We start from the raw sequence: 22359 nt of genomic DNA on the forward strand, positions 1-22359 counted from the left end.
GAATCATGATTCTTACTATCTGATACTTTATAAGGTAATCTGGGAGTTCTTTTTGTTTTTATACACACTATTGAATGTCAGTATGTTTTGAGAGTTGCAGAAACACCAAGAGAACCACTATTCTTGAGCAAAAGGATTCTACAATGTACCACTTCAATGTTGAAAGATCAACAATTATTTCAATTGTCTTCTTTACTTCCTGGGGAAAAGAACAAGTATTTGTTCCAATTTCTTATCAAATATTTGTTCCTACTTAGCACTACCTTAAATTTGTGAATGTTGATTAATGACTGATCTTGTAAGTTTTCCGTAATCTTGTGAAGAAAACATTCTGTATTAAATGCCACACAGATTTTTTTCTATATCAATGTAAATATTATGGTTTATATAAGCAAAAGGTTAAATACAGTTTTGGGGTTTTATGCACACTTCACATATGCAGCCCCTTGGAGTTTGTCCACCACAGATAAAATAAAAGAGAGTGTGATGACCTGCAGAGGATGGAAGAAGGGTAGGGGATGTGCCAGATGGGTCATGGCTAGTTGTACCCTGCAGATGAGTGGAGTTAGGCTGGGTAGGGGCATAGTGAAAGTGATTATGGAATTTAAGAAAATAGAATTACTTCTACTTTTATCTCAGAAACTGAATTACTTGGAAACTGTTCTGTACGTTTGGTCTTCCTGGCTGTCTGAGTGTCCATATGTGTTAAGTTAGTTGTGGTTTGGTACTGGACCAGCAGTGATGTGCAGGTGAATATTCAACAATCAGTTTACCTAGGAGGTGAGGGAAAGGCCTGATTTATAGTGCTTGCCAATTTCTGTGTGTGAATGCCCAGCCACGGCTGATTTCAAGCACCTGGTATGAAGCTGCAGGGCAAACAGGAAGCAGTGTGTGCTGGCACACCATCATTTCCGCCACACAAATTCCATACACCAAAGCAGCCCCAAGGGCAGAGATAATAACAAAATGTTGAGGGAAAAGTAGAAAATGATGAGTTTTGAGTATTTGTCACACTTGGTTTTGATGTGGCTTAATTATAATCTTATATAATTTAATATTTAATAATGGCTGTGTTGAACTACCAGCCACAAGGCTCTTGAGGGTCCAATAATTGTCTTGACAATTTCAGAGTTTGCCAGTTCCAAAAATGGCTGGGGACAGGCCTCAGTACACCACACCTGCTCTTTCCACCCTTCCTGCTGTGTAGTCTGTCCCCAAGATCCTCATCTTCCCTGGCTGGATTAAAAGAAAGAAGTCCATATACTGATAGTGTGTTAGTCAGTTTTTATGCTGCTGATAAAGACATACCCAAGACTGGTAAGAAAAAGAGGTTTAATTTGGCTTATAGTTCCACATGGCTGGGGAGGTCTCATACTCATGGCAGAGGGTGAAAGGCACTTCTTACATGGCGGCAGCAAGAAAGAATGAGGAAGAAGCCAAAGGGGAAACCCCTAATAAACCCATCAGATCTCATAACTTATTCACTATCACAAGAAAAGCATGGGAAAGACCAGTCCTCATGATTCAATTACCTCCCCCTGGGTTTCTCTCACAACATGTGGGAATTCTGGGAGATACAATTCAAGATGAGATTTGAATAGGGACACAGCCAAACCATATTAGATAATTACCATGTAAATCTTCATCCCGGACCCCTCTCCTGTGTACAGTGGCCAGTGGCCCCTGGGTCTTCGCCGGCATCTCAGAGACAGCCAGTTGAACCTGCCCAAAGTCTACTCCTCATCTTCCCCTCCTTCCTAATATCCCCTCCTTGCCAGTTCCCTTCTCAACAGTGGTGCTTCAGCCATCTAGTGGTGCTCATCCCAAATCTTGGGGTCACTGTGTACATGCCTCCTACATCACCCCTGTGCATGCAACACCAAATCTTGACAATTCCACTTCCAATTTATTTAATTTTAGATGCCCAGGCATATCTGTCTACAGCACTGCCACTGAAAATCAAGCTTTTGCCCATTCCTGCCAGGGCCACCGCAACAGCTTTGGAAGCAGACTCTGCTGCCTCTCTTCTCCAAAGAGAAGCTGCTGTTCTTCTAGTGATGGAGATGTGATCCCTTCCCTCCCCAGCTGATATGGTTTGGCTGTGTCCCCATCCAAATCTCATCTTGAATTGTAGTTCCCATAATCTCCATGTGTGGTGGGAAGTAATTGGATCATGGGGGCAATTTCCCCCATGCTATTCTCATGATAGTGAGTTCTCATGAAATCTGATGGTTTTATAAAAGACTTCCCTCTTCACTCACCTACCATTCTTCTCCTTCCTGCTGCCATGTGAAGAAGGACATGTTTGCTTCCCCTTCCACCATGATTATAAGTTTCCTGAGGCCTCCCCAACCCTGTGGAACTGTGAGTCAACCAAACCTCTTTCCTTCATAAATTACCCAGTCTTCGGCAGTTCTTTATAGCAGCATGAGAATGGACTCATACACCAACCCACATCCTTTAATGCGTTTCTCATTTCAATCCCTGGATGGGGCCTCCGTGCTCCTATAGAGCCCCATGCTGCTCTCCCAGCTAACTCACTCTCCTCCTCCCCACTCCCTCAGTTCTCTCCACCTTGACTTTCTTGCCCAGGTCTCCTCCATCTCAGGGCCTTTAAATATTTTCTTTCTTTCTTTCTGTCAGCCTTTGTGATGATTTGAATATCTAGGATTTGAATATCCATTCATTCCAACCTAAAGTTCATACAGTGTTGGGCGTGTCTCTCACCGCTAGCTGTGTAGTGGGCCATGTGGGGTATGAAGGCTTGTAATGCCTATACTGACTGATTGTGCCTGGGCTGCTGATTGTCCGACCTCCTTCTCTGTCCCACTACACGGATGAATACAGGTAAGCTGTGAACTTTGTAGTCTTCAGAACAAGCCCGATATATAATGAAATCTTTGCTGCTATCAAATGTGGTCTAAACATCTTAACTCTTCAATGAACACTGATGAGTTCTGTGATTAATATGCTTGAGAGCAACACTAGGACACTTGATGTAAGCTGGTTTTTTCTAAGAGTTTTCCACAATTATTTGATATGCTAATAAGAATTGTGAAACTCCATAGTATTTGATCAGACTACACTTTTTTTTAATTGACTATCTATCCTATGTATGTATGTATATAAATGGGTATTTGGGTCTTCAACATCTCACAAAAAAACATTTGGACATACTGATTCAGAGCATTTGATGAGCATATTCTGATCTTTACTAAAAGCACAAAATCCACTGGTGGGACCAGATGGACATGGACATACCTATTTTTTAACTATTAATTGTTTAAGTTATGTGCTCTGTAGCTATTATAGGATTGAAAATTTTTGATAATATCATCTAAATTAGTTATTACTGAGATAGGTATGTTGATTCTTAAAAGGAGAAAATATGCTTAAGATTACAGATGAAACATGGGTCCATTAAATCGTGTGAGGCAAAAGGAAGGTTTGCCTAAAAAGATACTTGTGAATATTGGAGGAGCTTGCAAGGTCAGCTTTGAAGAAATAAACTAAAACCTACAGACTCAAAAGTCATACTTTCAACTCATATATATTTCATGTGGCATAGAAACTGTGAGCCCAGTAATTCAAATTAGATAGGTTTCACATACTTGCCACACACTAAAAGTTACATGTAAAGGAGCATGTGATTGTATGCTCCTTTATATGTGTGAGGGCGTGTCAGCCTGTAATATATGTACATGTGCATGTATTTTGGAAGAGACACTGATTTAGTTTAGTTTTTTTTTTAATTATTATACTTTAAGTTTTAGGGTACATGTGCACAATGTGCAGGTTAGTTACATATGTATACATGTGCCATGCTGGTGGGCTGCACCCATTAACTCGTCATTTAGCATTAGGTATATCTCCTAATGCTATCCTTCCCCCCTCCCCCCATCCCACAACAGTCCCCAGAGTGTGATGTTCCCCTTCCTGTGTCCATGTGTTCTCATTGTTCAATTACCATCTATGAGTGAGAATATGCAGTGTTTGGTTTTTTGTCCTTGCGATAGCTTACTGAGAATGATGATTTCCAATTTCATCCATGTGCATACAAAGGACATGAACTCATCATTTTTTATGGCTGCATAGTATTCCATGGTGTATATGTGCCACATTTTCTTAATCCAGTCTATCATTGTTGGACATTTGGGTTGGTTCCAAGTCTTTGCTATTATGAATAGTGCCACAATAAACATACGGGTGCATGTGTCTTTATAGCAGCATGATTTATAGTCCTTTGGGTATATACCCAGTAATGGGATGGCTGGGTCAAATGGTATTTCTAGTTCTAGATCCCTGAGGAATGGCCACACTGACTTCCACAATGGTTGAACTAGTTTACAGTCCCACCAACAGTGTAAAAGTGTTCCTGTTTCTCCACATCCTCTCCAGCACCTGTTGATTCCTGACTTTTTAATGATTGCCATCCTAACTGGTGTGAGATGGTATTTCATTGTGGTTTTGATTTGCATTTCTCTGATGGCCAGGGATGATGAGCATTTTTTCATGTGTCTTTTGGCTGCATAAATGTCTTCTTTTGAGAAGTGTCTGTTCATATCCTTTGCCCACTTTTTGATGGGGTTGTTTGTTTTTTTCTTGTACATTTGTTTGAGTTCATTGTAGATTCTGGATATTAGCCCTTTGTCAGATGAGTAGGTTGCGAAAATTTTCTCCCATTTTGTAGGTTGCCTGTTCACTCTGATGGTAGTTTCTTTTGCTGTGCAGAAGCTCTTTAGTTTAATTAGATCCCATTTGTCAATCACCCAAAGCAATAGTTTTGGTTTTTAAGAGTTCACTGCATGCGAATTTCCTATTTAAAAGGGTCATCCAAGGAAGGCATTCTCATGCCAAACCTCAGAGCCTGAAGCAAATGACTGAGCGTGGTGCAGGAGAAACAGAGATTTCTAGTCTGCTCACTCTGTCTTCAGGGGCCCAGTCTCTACTGAGAGTGTGCAGGAGACACGGAGACTTCCAGTCTGCTCACTCTGTCTGCAGAGGCCTGGCCTCTCATCTGGGCAAGTGGTGTCTACAAGCCACGGCCCTGCCGTGTGCCTTTTGTTATGTCCATTGTATTCTGGACTGATTCAAACAAAAAAACAATATTTCTCTATGTTTACACATATCAAAACATCATAATACATACCTTAAATATACATTATAAGGTAAATGAATAAGTAAGTAAAACCTAAATTTAAAAAATTTGTATTTAAGGAGAAAAAGAGGAACCTAAGCTTCCTTGTCATCATTGTTGTTTTGAATGCCGACAAAGAAAAATGGGCTGAAATCTGAATGAAAGATAATTTGGAAAGAATTTAAATGTTACAATAAATAGGAAACATGCTAAAAATCAAGATTATTTCTGGCAAACTCATAGCAGTTGGAATTTACACATTTTAAAAATGTTTTAATACTCTACTTTGTATATCTGATTTCACACAAGCATTCCATTCTTGCAAATGATTAATACAGAATAATTTTTTGGTAAATGAAGCAAGTGTTTCATAAACACCTTCTCATTTCCTTTTGCTACTTTCCCCCCTTTAGTTGCACATTACATCTGGTTCTCTTCTTCTTCTACCGTCAAGTTATTCACAATGATTACATAGAAAATGTGTAACAAACACCATATCCTTTTGCATAACGGAGCAGGGGAAGGATGGGGCATAGAAGTCTTCAGTGCAGTTTGTTGATGGAAAAAGCCAAACTCTGTAAAATATTTGAAGAGACGTATTTTGAGCCAAATGAGAGAACTGTGACCCATGACACAGCCCCAGGAGTTTCTGAAAACATGTGCCCAAGGTGGTTGGTTTGCAGCTTGATTTTACACATTTTAAGGGAGACAGACATCAATGAATACTTGTAAGGTGTATATTGCTTTGGTCCAGAAAGTTGGGACAACTGGAAGTGGGGGGCGGGGAGAGTCCTTCCAGGTAATAGGTGGATTCAAAGATTTTCTGATTGTCAATTGGTTGAAAGAATTATTATCCAGAGACCTGGAATCAATAGAAAGGAGTGTCTGGGTTAAAATAAGGGGCGATGGAGACCAAGGTTCTTATTATGTAGATGAAGTCTCATAGGTGGCCACCCTTAGAGGCAATGGATGGCAAATGTTTTCTGTTCAGAACCTTAAAAGTTGCTAGACTCTCAGCCAGTCTCTTCAGGATCAGAGAAAGACCTGTAATGGGAAGGAGATTCTCTACAGAATGTAAATTTCCCCCACAAGAGAGAGTGTTGCAGAGTCATTTAAAAATATGTCAAAAATATATTTTGGGGTACAATATTTGGATACGTCCAGAGTCTGCTCTCTGTCATGTGAGAGCATGACATACTAGAGTCAGGTGAGAATTTGGTGTCTTATATTGCTACAAATAGCCTGAGGGACTGGGGAAGGGCATGCTGGCCTGCCTGAACCAGGGAACTCACTCTTCCCCTGCCAGACTCTTACACTCTGGACCCGTGGTGGGAATGCAGCTCTGATCATCTCCAAATCACTGGTTGGGGGAGGACCTTCTTTCTTTATTTTGAAGAATAATGCCTAGCTTGTTAAACTGGCTGAATAACTTGTGGTTCACACCCATACTAATGTCCTTATCAAAGTTACTTAGCCACACCATTAGTGTGCTTTTCTAATCATGCCTTTTCATTTTTTGCAATATGGATAGTCTGAGAATTATTAAAATCCTTAAGTTCTGGTTTCTTTTGCTTAATAATTTTATTTGCAAGTCAGTTCTGTCTTCTCACATTTTATATAAGCTGTCAAGAGGAACCAAGCTTATCCTTCAACAGTTTGCTGAGAAATTTCCTCAGCTAAATATACAATTTCATCACTCAAAATCTCTGCCTTTCATAAAACTCTAGAACACACAATTCAGCCAAGTTCTCTGCCACTTGATGACAAAGATGGCCTTTCCTCCAGGTTCTAGTTACATGTTCCTCATTTTCATCTGAGGCCTCATCAAAATGGCCTTTACTGTTCATGTTTCTACTAACATTCTCTTCTTGTCTATTTAGATGTTCTGTAAGAAGATGGAAGGTTTTCTACAGTTCTCCTCCTTTTTTCTCTGCAGTTTCACCAGACTTACCTTTAGGAGTCCATTCATGGCCTTCCAGGCTTTTTCTAACAAGCATCTCAAAAGGCTTCCAGCCTCTACCCATTACCACTGCAAAGCTGCTTCCACATTTTTGGGTATTTGGTGTAGCAGTACCTCTACTTCTTGGGATTTATTTCTGTCATAGTCTTTGTGGGCTGCTGAATCCCATAGATTGAGTGGCTTATAAACAATAGACATGTATTTCTTACAGTCTGGAGGCAGAACGTCTAAAAGCAGAGTGCCACAATGGTCAGGTTCTGGTGACCATTGTGGGCTGCAGACAGCTGACTTTGTGTTGTATCCCTGCATGGTGGAAGGAGGGCTGACTGGCTCTCTGGGGTCCCATTTATAAAGGCTTGAAGTCCATTAATGAAGGCTTCGGCTTTATGACTTACCTTCCAAAGGCCCCTAATAGCATCTTCTTGATAACAACATATTGGGGTTTTTAATTTCAATGTATACATTTTAAGGGGACACAAAAATTTAGTTCATAATAGATAGTTAATTTAATGTTATGTATATTTTATCACAATTAAAATTTTGAAATAACTTTGCATAAAGCACATAATTAACAATAAAATCTCTCCATCTACTTACACTCATATGCATATAAGTTCTCTCGTAATAAAGTTTGGCCTTAACCAGGTTTAAATCTAGGGCAGCTGGGACAGGTAAGAGGCTTGCCATCATGTTCTTTTGACACTGGCATTGTGTGAAGGTTGTTATAGCAAAGGCATCATAATTTAGGAAAGTCAAGGTTAAGTTCTTAGTTCAAAACCAAACCAAGAGTAAACTAACTGTCAAAGGTGCTTGAATCACAAGTTAAGAGTCTTGAATCACAATATTAGAAGACTGATCCTACAGAGAGAACTCACATTTCTGAGAAGGCACTGCTGTAAAGTGATAGGTAGCTGGATCTAACCACTATCGAATGCAGACCACAACCAGCATGGCAACTCTTTGCTGTTCAGAGATAAGGGCTTTCTTTTCCAGAAAGAGACAACTGCAATGCCATACAGAGTTAATAAGCAAAGATCAAGAAATACAACATCCTATCGTGGTAGACGAATGGGTCCAAAACATGCAATTGTGTCACGTAAGGTTCACCTTATTGTGGGCTTTGTGAAATGCTTCTGCAGGTAGCTAGTGGACGCATGACATCCAGCTGCACTGATGCTTGGGGTGAGCTGTTAGCTGATGTCACTATAAGATTTAAATAATGATGGGGACATTTCTGGGCCCTAGAGCTGGCTGGTGCCTCTAGGACAGTAGCAGCAAACTTGGGAAATCTCACAGGGTCATGGTACCCATTTTCCTAATGCAGTGCAAGAAAATGGTGGTGGTTGTTTTGGGGAGCCCTGGAGATGTGGGTATCCATTCTCTGCCAGAGTCATCTGCCTTCTCCTATCAAGCTTCCGCCTGCCCTCCATGTTCCCCTGCACCCAGCACCCCTGCCCCAGAATGAGAGCCTTAGCCTCCCCATATTCCACAAAAGGCCTGAGAGGAATATAGGAGTCCATTGCTGTTTGTGTCATGAGAAACTTCCCATTCCTACAGAGACCTACAGTATCTCTGATTAGTAAGATGTAATCTGAAGGAAAAGATGAAAGGCACAACCCAGATGAGATCCTGTTTAAAACACACATACACACACACACAGACACACACACACACACACATACAAACCCCAGGACATTAGGGCATAAAAGAGAACGCAGGCATAGCAAATTTACTTCTTATGTTTACTCCTTACAACCAGTTCTTCCATTAGAAGGAGACTCCTGCAAGCATGAGTGCTCAGTGTGCAACTTTGGTAATTCTAAACAAATACAGGTTTGGTTGCAGAAAACGTTCTAAAAAATGAACAGGTTCAGCCACTCCCTTTACAAATCCTGACCTCTCATTTTTAAGCTTTTGCCATTTATTGATCCAATTGGATCTTTGTAAAATCACACTTTGGACCCTTGAATTTATCTTTGTTTTTCTCAGATCTAACTAATTTCATATGATAAACGAAATTGTGACATCAACCCATCACTGCTCAGATATGAAACTTTCACTCCCAGTGTGGACAATGTTTCCCTTTAAGGGAAACAGGACCCTTGACTTTGCTGGGCGCTGCTGATGGAAGAGGTCCGTTTAAGCGACCCTGGACAGCATCTTCCATATGGGAAGCACCTCCTTGATGAAAATGAGAGATGAATATGACTGCAAACCCATGCATTCCGGTCTTTGTTGTGTAAATAAACATACTTCTCAATCTCAACTGTTTGCCATTAAAAGGGAGGTTCTTAATTTAGTACCATGTTTTTAAAATTCTTACCCACACAGACTCATTTTCTCTGTTTCTGTCTGTCTCTTCCTTTGCTATATTTTGCACTGCAAGTGCTAAACTAAAGAAATTGAGAAATAAGGTAAACACTGATAAACGTTTAAACATTTAAACACAGACACACACAATGCTGCTCTCATTCCCCTCATCGTGGGCCCTCGTCTTCCTGTGGTCCTGGCAGGAGGAGAGACGTGCGTGCCGGGGGGAATGATGAAGCAAGTTCGTGTTACCCCACCTGTGAGCGCCTGCGCTACAACACAGTATAGCTGTGGAACCCGGGAAAAACATGTACACTCTACCCGCAAGAACCAAACCCTTTGAACTCATTAGAAACAGATCTACCACTAGTAAGCAACTGATTATCAGACATGTTACTGACCCATTGTATAACAACCTTGGAAGCAGGCTCGCTGCAGCTGGAAAATTTAAAGCAGCTTAGAATCAAAGACGATTCAGATGACGGCAGATTGAACAACAAAGGCCTCCTAGGCGTTTGCCAGCCTCTCCATTACTGTTTCCATTCAACCTTTTCTTTTTGCGGATTGTTATTTTCTAAGATTGATTCACTGCTTATGCATTTGCAAAACATCTTTACAGCACTCTCTATAAAAATAATTTTGAAAATGTATCTCTGTTAGCTGCACGTCTATTAGTAAAAGCATCTCCAAATGACTGATTTAATTCACTAATCTTTTAATGTTCACCACATTTTACTAAAATTTCAATCTGTGAATTATGAGTTTTGAAAGATATTAAAGAAGAAATGTGCTGAAAATATTGTGTGATGGTTTTACCTCTGATGTGTGTAGATAGCAACTGCGGTTTGCAGATATTTAAACAGTCATGATTTTCTGCTGGTGTTTCTAGTAACCCACAAATGAACATCTACTCTCACCCTTGTGAACTCTGCCCTATAAATCTCTCCACTTTGAAAGGACTCCCTGTCTCTTCTTTTGTGTCTTTTAAAACCAATCCATTTAATTTCTTGTGAAGGTTTCTTGAGTGTATTTTCCACATGAACTCCAAACCCCTTCAATTATGACAATTGAAGACTGATTCAATGCTTTTTTGAATCCCCAGGACCCTGGAAACTTTGGCCTCCGCAGGTACCTGTAAGTGAGCTGTTTCTTGGGAGTGTGCACAGGCTGCCTTCTCCTGTCTTGATCTCAGTCCCCATCTCCCATTCCCAAATCTCAAGATTCACTCTGTGACATGGTTAGGCTTTGTGTCCCCTCCCAAATCTCATCTTGAATTGTAATCCCCATAGTCCCCACCTGTCAAGGGATAGACCAGGTGGAGGTCATTGAATCATGGGGGTGGTTTCCCCCATGCTGTTCTCCTAATAGTGAGTGAGTTCCCATCAGAGCTGATGGTTTTATAAGGGGCTCTTCCCCCTTCGCTCAGCACTTCTCCTTCCTGTTGCTTGTGAAGAAGGCGCCTTGCTTCCCCTTTGCCTTCCACCATGATTGTAAGTTCTGAGTCCTCCCAGCCATGCTGAATTGTGAGTCAATTAAACATCTTTCCTTTATAAATTACCTAGTCTCGTGCAGTCCTTTTTTTTTTTTTTTTTTTTTTTTTTGGAAACAGTCTCACTCTGTTGCCCGGGCTGGAGTACAGTGGCATGATCTCAGCTCATTGCAACCTCCACCTCCCAGATTCAAGCAATTCTCCTCCCTCAGCCTGCCTAGTACCTGGGATTATAGGCCTGTGCCACCATGCTCAGCTAATTTTTGAATTTTTAGTAGAGACAGGGTTTCACCATGTTGGCCAGGCTGGTCTTGAACTCCTGATCTCAGGTGATCCATCCACCCTGGTCTCCCAAAGTGCTGGGATTACAGGCATGAGCCACCACACCCAGCACGGGCAGTTCTTTATAGCATTATGAAAAATGGTCTAATGCACTGTGCAAATAGCTATTCAACACAGCACTTTTGGAGAATGCAGATCAGCTATGTTCTTGCCAGTTCAAGCCCAGCTCCTACAAGAGCCTTCGGGAGCAGGCAAACTGAGTTCATTTGATCTCCAGGAATGAAGATGACAAAGAGGGTCACAGACACAACTGGGAATGTTTATTTTATTTCTTTCATATTGCAAATGTCCACAGTGTCACTGCTCACTAAGAACTGATCTCTCTCTCAAAACAAAATCTGGAGAGCATGCATGTGAAGGTCGGTTTTGTTTACGATCCCACTTCTGCTTCACTCCAACCTTTGAATCCAGAGCCACATCCTAGGACGGTGAGGCTCTAATAGGTTGTCTTCTCTCTGCCCTGAGTCCTTCCATCAGTTGCTCTTTGTCGACTCTGCCTTACGTCACCAGCTTGCCACATCTTAACTGCGGGTGAGACTCAACCAGAGACCCAGGCTAGCGCCCGCTGTACAAGTATTGATTATGAAACAAGATGTGTGCATTAACACTCATAGTATCTGCTAGATAGCCCTCAGGGGCTCAATGATCGATTATATATTATATATGTAATGTTCTATATTAGAAATGAAATAGATATATAACACATTATATAGAATTGAATATAAGAACTGGTATATATAACAATTGCTATAATTGTAAAAATATATACATAGCATGATATAGCATATGTGTGTATGTACATATATAGCCAAGTAGATATGTACACACACAATTATGAATGATACTATGTTTATACATCTCTGTGGCAGGGGTGGGGGCGGGTCTCATGATTCAGAAGCCTAGGTTGTCTTGGCTTTAGGAACTCTGCAAGATGTCAAATAATGTCCTCAAGGCATTTTCTGAGAGCAGAGCCAAGCTTGTCTTATCAGAATACTCTCTCCCTTCAGCTAGAGCCACGGCAAGCAGGTGAGTGTGGGATCCACGGGACCAGGATCTTCAACGAGATTTCAATGCCTGAAGCATGCAGTGCCCATCTCCTGAGGTGGAGATGCATGCGGGAGACACAGGTGAAGGTGCAGGCTGAGGGGGTGGAGTCTCACACATGCGAAGTGGGATGTGTCTTGCAGACACCCAGGCCTCAAGCCAAGGAGACACGTGGGTCTTGCTCTATTGCCCAGGCTGGAGCGCAGTGGCGTGATCCCAGCTTACTGCAGCTTCAAACTCCTAGACTCAAGTGATCCTTTCACCTCAGCCTCTTGAGTAGATGGGACTTCAGGCACACCCCTCCATGCCAGGCTAATTTTTAAAATCTTTGTAGAGATAGGGTCTCACTACGTTGTCCAGGCTGGTCTCGAATTCTAGGCTCAAGTGATCCTCCCACCTTGGCCTCCCAAAGTACTGAGATTACAGGCGTGAGCCACCACAGCTGCCCACTAATGCGGTTTCTCGACATCCTTGCCAGAATTTGATGTTGTCACAATTTTTTTCATTTTAGCCATTTTATGTGGTGATGTCTCGTGCTTTAATTTGCACCTCCCAAATGGCTAACAATGATGAATAGAATATCTATAGTGAGTATAAACATGCTTTTTTGCTAGCTGTGCAGTATATTTTCATGGCGAAAGGTCTGTTTATGTCTTCTGTGCATTTTCTGACTGGATTTTTCTTTTATTCTGTTGGGTTTGGGAAGTTCTTTTTATGTAACTAAAGTAACAGTCATTTGTTAGATTTGTGGTTTGCAATATTTTCTCTCAAGTCCTATTTTCTCCCAACTTGTAACTTGCATTTTCATTGTCTTACAAGATTCTTTCAGAGAAAAAGTTTTTAAATTTTTGAGGTCCAACTTATCATTTTTAAATACATCTTGCCTTGGTGTTAGCACCTAAGGAAACAGAGCAGAAAAATTTAGAATCTACCTTTACCTAAGCCTAGATCCAGAGGTTCTCAGCTATGATTTTTCCTAAACCTTTAGTAGTTTTATATTTCACTTTTAAGTCCAGGATCCATTGTGAGTTAACTTTTGTATGAGGTATAATAAAGCTAGGTAAAAGTGGCTGATTTTTTGTTTTGCCGATGGATAACCAATTGCTCCAGCACCATTTGTTGAAAAGCGAATCCTTTTTCCAAGGAATTGCTTGTGCACCTTGTGAAAAATCAGTTGCATGTATTTGTGTGGGTTTGTTCTGGCTTCTGTATTCTGGTCCATTGACCTCTTCTCCACCCCTCTGTCAGTACCACGCTGTCTTTATCACAGCAGATGCACAGTAGGCCATAAGGAAAGGTATTTCTCCAACCTTATTTTCCTTTTTCAAGACCGTTTTAGTTATTCCTTGGCTTGTGCTTATCTATAAGATATTTAGAATAAGTATATCTATTTTGGAATATTTCTTGCTGGAATTTTGAAAGGGATTATGTGAACTATGTATCAGTTTGAGGAGATGATCATTTCTTAGTAATTCAATTATTTGGCACAATTGTAGAGGATACTGTGTTTTGTGTGTTGGTTTCTGCATGTTCTTGGTTAGTGTATAGGACTACTAGTGGTTTTTACGGATTGATCTTCCATTCTGCAAACTCGATGAACTCACTTATTAGAGCTGGGGGTTTGTAGAGTGCTTGAAATTTTCTACATAGGCCAACTTATCTGCAAATGTAGACAGTTATATTGTTCTTTCTACATCTGTGTGCCTTTTCTTTGTTTTGCCTTATTGCAGTAGCTACACCTTCCTGTACTATTTGAAAAAGAATGTTCATAGTATCTATTCTTTCTTTGTTTCCAATCTTAGGGAGAAAACATTCATTATTTTGCCATTAAGCATGATATTAGCTGTAGATTTTACTTTTATTTTGTTTTCTTGTTTTCTTTACTTTTAAATAAACTTTGTCTTTTAGAACAATTTTGGATTTGCAGAAACCTTATGAAGATAGTACAAAGACTTCCTGTGTATACCTCTCACAGTTCTCCCTATGATTGACATCTTACATGATTATGTGACATGTGTTACAAATAAGAAACTCATATTGATACATGTTTATTAAACAAAGTTCACACTTTATTCCAATTTCTTTAGTTTCCCCCAATGTCCTATTTCTGTCTGAGGAGCCTGTCCAGGACACCATGTGGCATCCAATCCTCAGGCCTCCCTGGGATCCTCCTGGCTGTGACAACTTCTCAGACCCTCCCTGTTGATGCTGACCTCACAGTCTTGAGGAGCACTCTCTCAGTATTTTGTAGAATGTCCCTCACTTTGGATTTGTCTGATGATTTTCTTACAATTAGACTGGGCTTGTGGTGTTTGGGGGAGAAGACCACATACATGAATGCTGTTCATATCACACCATGCCAAGCGCACTTTCCAGCCACGTAGCCGGTCAATGATGCTGCTGACTTCAGTGCCCTGCTGGCGCAATGCCTGTCGGGTGTCTCCATGGGAAAGTTATTTTTTTAAGACTTCTCCATATCATTCTTTTCAGAGGGGATTTCCCCATGCACAGCCCACTCTTAAGGAATGGGAAGTTAATGCTCCAATTTTGAGGATGGAGTGTAATATCTGCATAAACTATTGGAATTCCCGCACATGGAAGATTTGTGTTTTCTCCCCCCACCATTTACTTATTTTCTCAGTTTTTATGTCAGCTTTGGATGGGTGGACACCTATTTAGTGATCTGCATTATCATGCAGCACTTACGTTCTTCATGCCTTGGCTGACAGGGCTCTACCTTTGGCTGTCGGAAGTTCGTTCGGTTCCCTCCTGTGTCTCTTCACATACGCACATCTTTTTTTTTCTAATTTTTTGAGCATTTCCTGACTTTTTTGGCACAACAATATGCTCCAGGCTCATTGTGACTATTTCCTGCTCCCTCAGTCCTAGGCTTGGGCCTGTCTCTGACAAGCTTAGGTTGCTTTTCTTGGAGCCTGGTCCTGGTAGCCACACTGGGCTCCAGCTGCGTTTATGGATGCTTGGCTGGCCCTGCTTCGAGGCCCCTCTGCTGCCAGAGCAAGGAGAGCAAGGAGAGCTGTGGGTTCACCAAAGCCATGTGCATGCATGTCTGAGTGTGTGCATGCATGCATGTCTGAGTGTGTGCATGTGTGTCTGTGTGTGCATGTGTCTGAGTGTGTGCATGTGTGTCTGTGTGTGCATGCATGCGTGTCTGAGTGTGTGCATGTGTGTCTGTGTGCATGCATGCGTGTCTGAGTGTGTGCATGCATGTGTGTCTGAGTGTATGCATGCATGTCTGAGTGTGTACACTTGTGTCTGTGTGTGCATACGTGTCTGTGTGTGTGCATGCGTGCCTGAGTGTGTGCACGTGTCTGTGTGTGTGCACAGGTGTCTGTAATGTCTGTATCTGTATTTATTATTGGAAACCATAAGTCCATGCCAATGTCTCCAACCCTGACCCATCACCACGGTGGGCCACCGTGGCTTCTCTGTCACCCCCTTTCACATGGAGCCTGAAGTGCTTGCCCCCTAATTCCTTGTTCCTTCTGAGTTAAGTGTAGAATCTAAATTTAAACACGATTTGTTGTGGGCAAGCTGTCCGGCCTCACCCATTATGCTCTAGGCTCCCTTGATGCAGAGAAGACACCTCATTTATGAGCGTGTTTCCCCAGGACACAGCGTATGTCTTGTACGTGAAAACATTCAGGAACCAATGTTGACTATTTTAAATCACCAAACGCTGCTGTGTGGCCGAGCACAGTCACACTGCATCTTTTGTTTTCTGTCCTCTGTGTCATGGGAAGATACAATTGTTCAGTGCGTAAAGGCTCTGCCACTTGTACCAGGCTGTGGCCGAAAGAGAGGCTCCCTTTGGGGATGAAAACTGTGACCGGAGGCAGGAACTCTGGAAGCAGACCTCTTGAGGGAAGGCATCAGGCCAGAGCCAGCCTCTTACGAAGGCAGTAACTCTGCTAAGGGCCACGAGTCAGCACCTGTGTGTGTCGCAGCCATGAGAATTCCGGACTTAAACAATGGCCTTTGTTAGGCAGGATGGATGCTGCCCGGGTCAGGGCTTAGTGCTTAGGAGTCCAGGAAGCACTCGAGTAGTGCCGGAGTGGGAAAGACCAGCTGAGAGGCAAACCAGACTCCAGGACTCGTAAAGCTTTCTTTCCACATTTTTTCCTCGTCTCTTGTTAAGTGTAGCCTAAAGCTGCCTAGTTACATGTTTTAAGTTCGGCCTAAGGGTTCCTCTGTACACAGTGAACTGCCCCTTAGCTGGATCCGTGAACAGAGGTGACTTACTCCACGCCAATCATAGAGTTGCAGCCATGGGTTCCAACCCTGTTGAAGTGGGTTGAAAGCTAGGCGGGAGCCAAGCCTGCTGTTTCTGGGCCTCACCTACCTTGCAAATCCTTCTTTCCCCAGTTAAGCTCTATTAAATTTAATGTGTCTTAGGTTTTCCCTTTAATGCTCTTCATCTTTTTTCTCCTTCTGTTTTATTTCATTTTCCAGTTCTTGTCAGATAATGACTTCATTGCATCGAAAGATGCATTTAGTACTACAAACGTGGTTTATTCCCTTCTAGAGAAAGCATGATCCATAAAAATTTGATGTTTAGAAATTTGGGGAGAAGTGACCAACCCTCGCCTCCATTCTTCCTTTTTTGCATTTTAAAATAAAAAATAAGAAAGGCCACAGTAGAAATTAGAAGAAAATGTTGACAATAGTACTGCCCTTAAATGAATGATTTCTGATTCTGTGTATAAACATTCTGAGGTTCATTTAATTACAAAGCATTAACTTGTGGAAGAAACGGAAGGAATTAAATTATATACTCCCCAGTATATTCTAGTTCCACTTGGTGTAGATGATTAATGAAATTTTCTACATTTCTCATTTGTAGTTGGAATTTCTCATAAGATTATGTCGATTTTCTAAAAATCCCAATGATCATCACTATATATTTTGTTGCATGAAAACTATGACCCTTAAGATCAATTGTTATTTGCAATAAAACAAAGTTCCTGTAATAAAGTCTGCTAGGAGTTTCCAGCTTTGCTCCGGCTCTGGCTCTGTGCTGACTTTGTCCTCAAGCTACTCTCATGGAGTTGTGAAATGCCCTGACGTTTTCAGGCCTCACACAACAACCCCACCCATTTCCTTCTGCAGAGCCCTCCCAGAAGCCCCAGCCTATCTCCCTCGGGCCCCACTGGCTGTGACTGCACGGCGTGCCAGTGGTGGACAGGAGCTGGGCCTGACCTTCCAGGACCCTCCAGTGGAGATGGGGTCATCCTCATTGAAGCCTCGAAGCTGCACAGTGGAGGGTGGGCCCAGACAACATCAAGACCCTCTAAGAAGGAAGCAGGGACATGGGTGTTGGCCAGACACCAACAGTTTGTGTTATAAATATCTCCCCAAATGCCAAAGAGAATGGAGACTAATGCTGTAAAGTGCAGGGCCCCTGCTGACACTTTGGGGCCATCCACGTTCACTCTCCAGGTGCAGCAGCAACACAGCCTCTCCTCCGCCAGTGTCAGTGGGGACAGGAACAGGCCAACAAGGAGACACGGCCCTGGGCTGTGGCTTTGCTCCCGACACAGCTTCCCCTGTGGGCCCCTGCAGGCTCCTGTGGGCTGCCAGGAAGCCTCTTCTCTGGGAATGAGGCAGTCGCCTCTCTGTCTTTCAGCTCCTGCACTGGGAGACAGTGGAGTCAAAAACCTTAACTCAAACTTGAGGTCAAAGTCTATGCTCCAGTCCAACTGATGAACATTGGCAGCAGAATCAACTTGAACAGATCTGGGGGATCCCAGCCAAAGCCCCCACACCTGAGTGTTCAATGGCTCGCAGAGAGAGCACACAGCGTTCATGGCTGCAGGGCCACCTGAATGTTTGCAGAGAACATCTGTGGGCTACGCAGCCCAGGACGACTCCTTCCTTTTTCTTTCTAGGGACAGTCCCTGCCCGCTTCTTTTGAGGCGCTGCTCCTTCTCAGTAACTTGAGATTGGTGTTGGCACCAAGGCTAGCAGGTGATCCAGTCCCCACTGGGCCAGGAGGTGGACACAGGACCGAGCCCTGGGTGTCACGGTCACTTGGATCCATGGGTGTGGAGGTGTGTCAACATGGGCAAGTCACTAAAATGAGGCCTTTCTTTATTAGTCAAAATCTTCTTTTTTCTCTGAGGTTGTTGTCTGGGAAGGAAAGACTGTCAAGAGGTGGATATAGCAGCAAAGCATCATTTCTTCCCCACGTGGAGGGAGGCTGCCTGCCTGGGGAAGGGGGCGGCCAACGTACAAGAAGAATAGGGAGAAGCAGAGGCAGAAACATGAGCACACCATTGGTGCAGCGGATGGCGGCCCCAAGAGCCTGGCCTCTCCCGCTCCTGTGCTCAGTTCCAGTGACCACTACATGGCCTTTGTTTTTTCATTTGTTTAAGCTAATTTGAGTTTTTGTTTGTTTGTTCGTTTGTTTGCTTTATAACAAGCCAGAGTCTCCTATGTTGTCAGTTTTATAGAAAGAATGCTAATGGCAGATGGAAAAATGAAAATATCTGTAACAGATGCTAAAACCTAAATGTCTGCCCATATAGAGGTGTGGACGACATTGGTAGATGGGGTGATCCACCTAGGCACGTTTGTCTGGGACATCACCAGTTTTAAAACCAAAAGACCTGTGTCCTGAGAACTCCTTTATTCCCAGACAAACCACACCATTGCTCACTGGGGAAGAACAGTAAAAACAAGGCTTTCAAGCTGATAAAGCCTTCTTTCCCACTCATAGAGGAAATTCTTTAAAGTATCCCCAAAATTGCTTTCCTGAGGTGTTCCTCTTGGTTAACTGTCTAGTGATTGGGGACCTTTGAAAACACTCAGGATTGAAGATAATGGTCTTTGATCACTATTGGTGATGTAACCAGTGTTCTGAAAATAAAATACTATTTTAGCTAGAGCATTATAGAAGTCAGTAGAATATTCAGAATTTCGTTTGCATTTCTGATCATCAAGGTGACCACCACTGCCAGCATGTGTGGGGTACCTGCACTGTGTCTCTTGGCCACAGCAGGTCCTTCTGCAGGTGGAGCTGTGGTCTTTGCAGTTGGGCACAGCTAGCATGGCAGGTACAGGAGCATTTGGAAGAGCAGTCAGGCCCCATGTGCTCAGCACATGTGTTTTCCTGGGCAGTTGGCAGAAACCATGAGTCTTTTCCCAACTTTTATGTTTGGGAAGAGAGAGAAAGAAGCCAAATTTGCTATACTTTTGATGTTATTAAGGTTGTCATTTGAATAAGTTTTTAAAAAATGTATAACATAATAACTGGATTAATACAAGCATGCTGAAAGATAAACTAATAACTGAACATATCTGTTAATTTTTTTGGTATTTGTAGTGAAAACATAATTGTAATTGAAAACAACCTTACTGAAGAGGGAAAAATGATTTTTATGCCTCAAGCAAAACACACACATATACACAAAAAATTAAAGGCTTAAGCTTTTTTTTTTCTTTCCAAGAACATCTGGTTTACAGTATGCTAAAGGCAAATTCGGATTAACCTAGAAATTAAGTGTGTGTCATATACAAGCCATTGATTAAACCATATTAAAATATTTAGACCTCATGGAAAGGTATAAAACTCTCCACCATGTACAGATTTTTATTTCTTGTAAGGAAAGTAAACAAAACTATTTCAATGAATCCTGTGTCAAAAGAATTAAAATAAATCTGTGTGATGTCATCTGCCTCTGCCAGCCTGCCCTTCCAAAGAGACGCATGATGGAAGCGTGCAGTGCTTGTCCTGACCACCCAGCAACAGGTCTTTAAGCCTGAGGACAGTCATTCCTTACACTTTTATTCTCCAATTTCTTTGCTTTGTGTAGGACCTTATAGGCATCTATGTTCGTTCTTAAAATATTTCATACTAATATAAAAATCGTGGACATGAGTCCAAGCCACAAACCCTGAGGCAAGAATTTGGTCCCGACCTTGAGTCTTCTTTCACCTGCAGAGCCCTCCCCGGACTCTCAGGACCATAGGCTGTCCAGGCACTCCTGATTCTGAAGCCATGGGAAGTCCCAATTCCAGCCATTGTTGGTGAGAACCAATCCCTCTTTAAGAGCGGCCCATAAGGGCAACCTGTCTCAAGAGGCTTCCGATAGCATCTGCGTCCTCTTCTGCATGTTGTCACCCATGAAGGAGGCCTGCGTGGCACAGAACCCACAGTGCCATATTTCTGAAGCAGTGGAAAGAATTGCTCTGGGTGACGCCGGTGGAAGGAATTGCTCTCCGCTGACCCTAGCAATGGATGCTGAGCCAGGAGCAAGTGAGACCAAGGTCCCACAAGATCAGCCAGAGGGTGTGGGGAATAAGCTTCTGTGCCTTCAAGGAGGCCAAGTAAGATAAGTTTCTAGTTCTGTCACATTCACAGACATCTAGTTCATGACACAGAGCCTTGTTTTTTCCACCAAGAATAAAATACCCCAATCAGCAGCCTGTGATAAATTCTCCCCACCTGCTCCCTTCAGCATCCCAGGAGAGAACGTTAACTACACACCTTGTTTAATGTAATGTCTTATAATATCCATGTGTCTTAGAAAATAAAACTGTAGAGACCAAAAAGTGCAAATAATCAAATTATTTAATAGGAAATTTGCATTAGGACCCAGGACCTAACTACGAAAGCAGTTTTACTTCTAAAACACAGAGATGTTTTGTTACTCAAGCTATACAGCATGTTGCCTTTCCCTGACAAGGCAGTGTGTCTGAGAATGGATGGGATATAATTATTATTTTTTAATTCCAGAAAATTTGCTTGATGTTCATAAATAATCTATTCAATCACTTTAGCAAAAGGGAAATGTTAAAATGATGAAAAATTCTGTTCACCTAGACTTGTCTGCAGTCTTTAAATCATTCTCCACTCCATCCCTCTTGCTGACATTCAGAGATGATTTTAATTAAGGGCCTTTGACAAAGTAGTATAGTCATTTAAAATTACTGGCTCAGGAAAATCTTTATAAAGATGGCTTTAAAGAGTTCAGAAATCCCAATAGTTCTCAGTATCAAGAGGGTGCACTATAAAATTGTAAATGAGTGCATGCACTAGCTGGGGTTATAAAGTGCTGTTGTTTTTCTGGTTTGACATTTCATGGATTCCAAGTGGGCCTAGCTTAGTGGTGCAACATAAATCATGGAACGGATCTGGATATTGTAAAACTTGAATATAGAAGCATTTTAGAGGCTGTGAAGTTAACAGTAATCAGTAAGTATTCTAATAGTATGAGTTACTGCTAACAAAATTATAGAGTAAAATAATAATTTTTATAGGCGAGGAGCACTGAAAACTAATGGTCAGGATGATTATAATAGCTATGAATTAATAGATCAATTGAAATTGTGATGACTATTTTAATAATGAGACTGAAACATGTTTTGTGTTAAAACAGTGAGTCTAAGAGCATAATCAACCCTCTTTTGTCAGGAAGAAACAGTTCCTTTTAACTCCAAGTTCACCAGAATGATCCTAGAGTTGTATTGTGGTTACTCTTTTTCCTTGGAAGTGATTTTTCTGTTCTCCTTTGCCTTGTAGAGTCCTATTCCTCTACCTCATCATGTAGGTCTGTGTGTGTGAGAATGTTTGTTCTCCTTTGCTCTGTAGAGTCCTATTCCTCTACCTCGTCATGTAGGTCTGTGTGTGGGAATGTTTGTTCTCCTTTGCCCTGTAGAGTCCTATTCCTCTACCTCGTCGTGTAGGTTTGTGTGTGTGGGAATGTTTGTTCTCCTTTGCCCTGTAGAGTCCTATTCCTCTACCTCGTCGTGTAGGTTTGTGTGTGTGGGAATGTTTGTTCTCCTTTGCCTTGTAAAGTCCTATTCCTCTACCTCGTCATGTAGGTCTCTGTGTGGGAATGTTTGTTCTCCTTTGCCCTGTAGAGTCCTATTCCTCTACCTCGTCATGTAGGTCTGTGTGTGGGAATGTTTGTTCTCCTTTGCCCTGTAGAGTCCTATTCCTCTACCTCGTCATGTAGGTCTGTGTGTGTGAGAATGTTTGTTCTCCTTTGCCCTGTAGAGTCCTATTCCTCTACCTTGTCGTGTAGGTCTGTGTGTGTGGGAATGTTTGTTCTCCTT

The sequence above is a fragment of the Pongo pygmaeus genome, chromosome 17, assembly GCF_028885625.2.
Source record: "Pongo pygmaeus isolate AG05252 chromosome 17, NHGRI_mPonPyg2-v2.0_pri, whole genome shotgun sequence".
Lineage (NCBI taxonomy): Eukaryota > Metazoa > Chordata > Mammalia > Primates > Hominidae > Pongo > Pongo pygmaeus.